Source organism: Hypanus sabinus, chromosome 18 (genome assembly GCF_030144855.1).
Source record: "Hypanus sabinus isolate sHypSab1 chromosome 18, sHypSab1.hap1, whole genome shotgun sequence".
NCBI classification, from domain to species: Eukaryota; Metazoa; Chordata; class Chondrichthyes; order Myliobatiformes; family Dasyatidae; genus Hypanus; species Hypanus sabinus.
The window spans coordinates 33,561,438-33,567,437 of NC_082723.1; positions in this window are offsets into that span (position 1 = coordinate 33,561,438).

Here is a 6,000-nt window from a genome sequence, read left to right on the forward strand (position 1 = left end):
CCTGGGGGAAAGCCTCTGACTATCCACACAATCAATGCCCCTCATCATCTTATACACCCCTAAAAACCAAGCACCCGGCAGCTGTAACACTCCACCCGTGAAACAAGTTTTTATCTTGCCCACACCCCCTTCGCTTTTCACTCTCCTTGGCTGAGCGGGTAAATCAAAGCGACGTTTGGACTGAAATGTCGGATACCGGCACACAACTTTTCCAACCACTTGGACACCTCGGAGGGTCTCGTCTTGCCGCGTCTATACCCTCCCCTCGCCCTCCAGCAAGCAAGGACAGGAACAGTGGCGGGGCCGGCGACCGAGAGAGACATTCTGTAATCGTCAATAAATCAACTGTTTGGAATCAAACTGACTTTGCCTGGTGTTCCAGGGGTGGGCACGTCTGCAGCCGCGGCATTCCCCCACCCCTGTGCTCCTTCGCAGCCACCTCTCCACACCCTTAGTTGCAGTGTTGATCAGGGTGTGGCATGAAACAGATCATCAACATTCAACGATCAGAAAGAATTAGATAAGAATAAATTTAGAGGTTAAAGTACAGATATGGAATAAAATGTGTATAAGTACATAAATACAGCAAACAGCGTTATAAAGAGTGGTTTAAAGTGCTCACAATGTAGGGACTGGGGCGGGGTGGGGGGGAGATGTTTAAACTGGAATAGTTGATCAGATTAACCGTCGTTTCCAATGGCACCATTTTTGTTTTCATAACCCTTTAACGTGTTCCTGAAGAGAACTTTCGAAAAAGGCAGTTTGCACACTCGAAGCTGCAGGCATCCAGGCCAGTGCAGAGTTCTATCGCAATCCCGACTTGTTCCTTGTAGAGGGTGGAGACTGGAGAGGAGTTATCATGGGGAGATTCCTCACCTCTTACCCGCTCTTGTCGACACACTGTGCAAATGGCTATTTCTGTTCCGAGTATGGTTAGCAGGCCTGGTGAGAGAGGCTGCTGAAGAGATAACACATGCATTGGTCATGATCTTTCAAGAATCACTTGATTCTGGCTGGTCCCGTAGGACTGGAAGATTGAAAATGTCACTCCACTCTTTAAGAAGGGAGGATGATTAAATAAAGGAAATTATAGGCTAGTTAGCCTAACCTCAGTAGTTGGGGAAGTGTTGGAGTTTATTAATAAAGATGAGGTTTCAGGGTACATGGACACTAATGATAAAATAAGTCAAAGTCTGTGAAGGGAAATCTTGCCTGACAAATTTGTTAGAGTCCTTTAATCTCTACCCTCTGTAGAGATTACATCGTTGTTTAATGTCATTTCCAGTACATAATTGTGAAGAAAACTGGAATGATTGTTACTTCGGATCTGAGGAACCACAAACAACACAACAGGTATAAACACGCAGGACGATCAATACCAAGATAAATGGTCACAAGCTCGAAGCTGTGGACTGCATACTGCGCTGCACATAATAGATTATTATTATTATGAGGATAGATGGGGAATTGTGGATAAATGGGTGGGTTGGAGGGATATAGGGAGATGGTGGATAGATGGGTGGGGAATGGGGGACAAAGTAGATGGGGCTCAGGGGTAGATTCAAGATTCAAAAACTTTATTGTCATTCTAACCATACATCAGCTCTGCAGGGCAGAATGAGACAGCGTTTCCCAGGAGCAGTGCAATCATAACATAACAAATGCAACACTAAATAATAAACATAACAATAAATAGTAAAACACAACAGCCACATGTCAGTTAAAAACAAGTTATAAGTGTCCAGTGCAAGTTAAGTGTCCAAAACAGTCAGGTAGAGCAGCTATTTAGCAGTCTGACTGCCTGTGGGAGGAAGCTGTTTAGTAGCCTTGTGGTTTTAGTTTTGATGCTCCTGTAACATTTGCCTGATGGCAGAAGAACAAACAGTTTATGGAGAGGTAGGCAGATATGGGACGGGGTAGATGGGGGAATGAGGTAGGTTGGGAACAGATGGGCAGGGAATGGGGGACAGTAGATTGGGCTCAGGGGTAGATGGGAGGTAGGCAGATGTGGGATGGGGTAGATAGGGGTTCTGGGGGTGTCATAAGGGGGGCATTGGGAGCGGACCCAAATGCAAGATACAGACACTGAACTACCAGGAACAGGACTAGGCAAGAAGGAATCAAGAGATGTGAGGAAGAAAGGACGCTGGACACGACACAGGCCCCAGATGAGACAAGGACACCGGGCCTGCGCTAGAACTTGACTAGGACAGCAGAACCAGGACATGGAACTGGGAACTAGGAGCCTGGGCTTGGACTCCGAGCCAGAGACTGGACAAGGACCCAGAACCTGGGTCTTGACTCGGGCTCGGACCCCGGAACTAGAGGAGGACAAGACGTGGCTATAGGACGAGGAGAGGCAACTGGACGTGAGACTCCTGGACAGGGCAAGGGAACCCCAGGACAGGACAAGGGAACCCCAGCACCAGGCTAGGTGAGGCACATGGACAAGACGAGAACACAAAGCTGAGGCTTGGACAGGACAATGTTCTTGGACGTGGCTGGGACTGGACAAGACCCCAAAGCCTTGACTTGGTCAAGGGAGACAGGAACATGGAACACAGAGCCAGGACCCCTCCTTGGGAACAGGACATAGGGCCGGGACTCATTACACAGAACACAGAGCTCAGACCCCTCCTTGGAAACAGGACATAGGGCCGGGTCTCATCACACAGAACTCAGACCCCTCCTTGGAAACAGGACGTAGGGCCGGGATTCATTACACAGAACACAGAGCCGGGACCTCTCCTTGGGAACAGGACGTAGGGCCGGGACTCATTACACAGAACACAGAGCTCAGACCCCTCCTTGGGAACAGGACATAGGGCCGGGTCTCATCACACAGAACACAGAGCTCAGACCCCTCCTTGGGAACAGGACGTAGGGCCGGGACTCATTACACAGAACACAGAGCTCAGACCCCTCCTTGGGAACAGGACATAGGGCCGGGTCTCATCACACAGAACACAGAGCTCAGACCCCTCCTTGGAAACAGGATGTAGGGCTGGGACTCATTACACAAAATGCAGAATACAACAAGATGGTTCCAAATGCAAGGTAGCAGCAGAGGGCTAGACCTACCTAGCAAAGGCGTAGACACAGAGACAGTTCAAAACAACAAAAGACAGTTCCTTATCTTGCTCCAGTGGTTGAACTTGACAGTGGTGAAGGCAAGGCTCCAGGAGGAAGGTGAAGGGAAAAGACGCAAACAGGGGGGTTTGGACAGGAACAATCCAGCAGCCCAAGGCTGAATCCTGAAGCTATTTATGAAGCCAGCCCAAATGAGAATCAGCTGCCTCAACAGAATCTGGGGAAAACCTGGAATAAGGAACATGGACCGGACCATGACAGTGGGATAGATGGGGGAATGAGGTAGGATGGGAACAGTGGGTAGATGGGGAGGAGGGATAGATAGCAGTCAGGGATAGATGGGGGTATGGGGTTAGATGGGGGTAGATGGGTATCAGAGATAGATGGGGTAGATGAAGGAGTCGGTGAGTAGATGGGGGATGGAGTTGTTGGAAAAGAGAGAGAGAGAGCTACCACTTCTGCCTCTTCCAACGATTCTGAGTGAGGCACAGAGAGATCTGTATTTACTGACAATTACCTTTATTGTTCAAACTAACAAGTACGTGAATTCAGACACTAAATACCTTGTGCGCACACCTGCTAAGTATCCCTGACTCTCCTGGATAGTCAAAGAATAGCAAAGGTATTACCCGGGCGGAGGAATTTACGCTGGCCAGGCGCTCCTTGTTCCTCGTGGTCCCGATTCACTCTCCACGTGCTTCACGCAGGGTTCTTCTCGCTTGTATCTGTGATGGTTATTCTTCGAAGTTACCACCACCAGCACCCACAAAGCATCCACTTTTATATCCATTTCTTATCAATTCAAATGTCGCATTCCCGTGTCATTGGCCGCAGGTCATGTGTCTGGCCTTTAACAGCTGGTCATTGGCTCTGGTCCAAGCCAGCATCCATCTATTGTCCTCTTGCCATCAAGGGACAGTTGCTGACTCATGACTCTTTGTTCTCAGTCAGCAATGAGCTCGAATCGCCTCAGGCATTCACAATCCTGCAAAGAACACCTCATAAATAGCTCCTTATTTAGAAATGACCTCTAGTCCAGCAGATTACCTGAAGAATCTTTGTGCCTTCTTTCAAGTCCGGCAGGTCAAGCTCACAAACTGGAGAATCCAGTGACTTCACAAAATGGCAGCCTCCATCCCCCAAGCACACGGCAAGAACAAAGACCGCTTCCACTGTCCTTGTTTCATTTGAATCCACTGATTTGAAGATTGTCATTCTTTCTGGCCAACAGAGTGGATTGGGAGATGGTAGGTAGATGTGGGGGATAGTGAGTAGATAGAGAAGGGGGTAGATGGAGGGAGGGTGTGGATGGGAGTTGATGGGACAACCAGAGACATTTCCCCAGGGTGTGAATGGCTAATATACGGGAGCATAATTTTAAGGTGACTGGAGGAAAGTACAGGGGATGTTAGAGGGAGATTCTTCGCATAGAGGGTGGTGGGTGTGTGGAACACTGACAGGGTTGGTGAGGTGGATACATAAATATTTAGGAGACTCTTAGATAGGCATATGGATGGTACAAAAAGGGAAGGTTAGATTGATTTTAGAGTGGGTTAAACAGTCAGGTCACATTGCAGCCATGGGCCTGCCCTCTGCTATTCTAAGTTCTATATTCTAAATAGGGTAGACAGATGGAGACTTTTCTCACTGGGTGGAAATGGCTAATATGAGGAGGCATAATATTAAGCTGATCGGAGAAATTTATACCGTGGCGGGGGGATGTCAGAGGTAGGCATTTTACACGGAGAGTGATGGGAGCATGGAACGACCTGCCATGTGTGGTGGAAGAGGCAGACAAATTAGGAACTTTTAAAAGACTCTTCGAAAGACACATGGTTGATTGAAACATGGAGGGCTATGTGTGAGGGAAGGGAATGCTGAAAGGCCTTCTAATGGTCTGTGTTCTCTTTGCTTTGCTGTGTTTCCTGGACCTGTGTGGTAATCCTCAGTGACCTGGGAACAAAGACACTGCAGCCTGTTTGAACATCAGAGCCCAGCCTCCCATCTGGAGAATACCCCGGACTCATACGTTCTGCTCCAAAGTTGATTGCTTCACAAATTACAGCCGTTTCTTGGAACTCTCATTATGCACAGCTCATGTGACTTCATTACCTTAGTTTTAAGCATAGATATTGACTTTATGCTAAAGGCATTTCATGTGTTTACAATTATATCCCTAGTGACATTATTAGAATAGCAGTTCATTACCATGAGATGACATCACACATTAGTCATACACTTTCACACAAAGCTGTTTAGTTGAACTCTATCTGCGTACTCAAGTAATGGCTGTGGCTGTAAAAATGAACAGAGATCACTTGGGAGAGCAGTTTTGACCCCAGATTGAAAGTGCATGGGGAAGGAGGTGGAAAGAGCTTTCCGAATCAGAATCAGGTTTAATATCACTGGCATATGTCACAAAATTTGTTGTTTTGTAGCAGCAGTACATTGAAATACATTAAAATTTTATAAATTATTATAGGAAATACAGATTTCTTCCACTGAGTGCCTGCTGATGGGAGAAATGAATGCAGAACTGATTTAAGAGGAGCTCAACAAGACTGTTGGCAGCTTGGCCTCAGGCAAGGCACAAGGCAAAGCTGGGGTTCTCCTGGACTTGATCCAGCACTGTATGACTACCTGACCACACCCTCTGAATGAAGTGCTCTATCAGTGTTACCAGGAGGAGCCGAACCACAGGATATGAGCAACACCAAAATCATTACCTTCTACCAAAACAAAGGGTGTAACAGCTACAGGGTCATCTACCTCTTGAGTGCTGTTGTGAAAGTCTTCTTGGTTTGTCTACAGAATGTTTACCTAGAGACACAGAGTGGCTTTCGTGCTGGAAGGTCAACTTTGGACATGGTTTTCTCTCCCCACTAACTCCAGGAGAAGTGCAAAGAACAA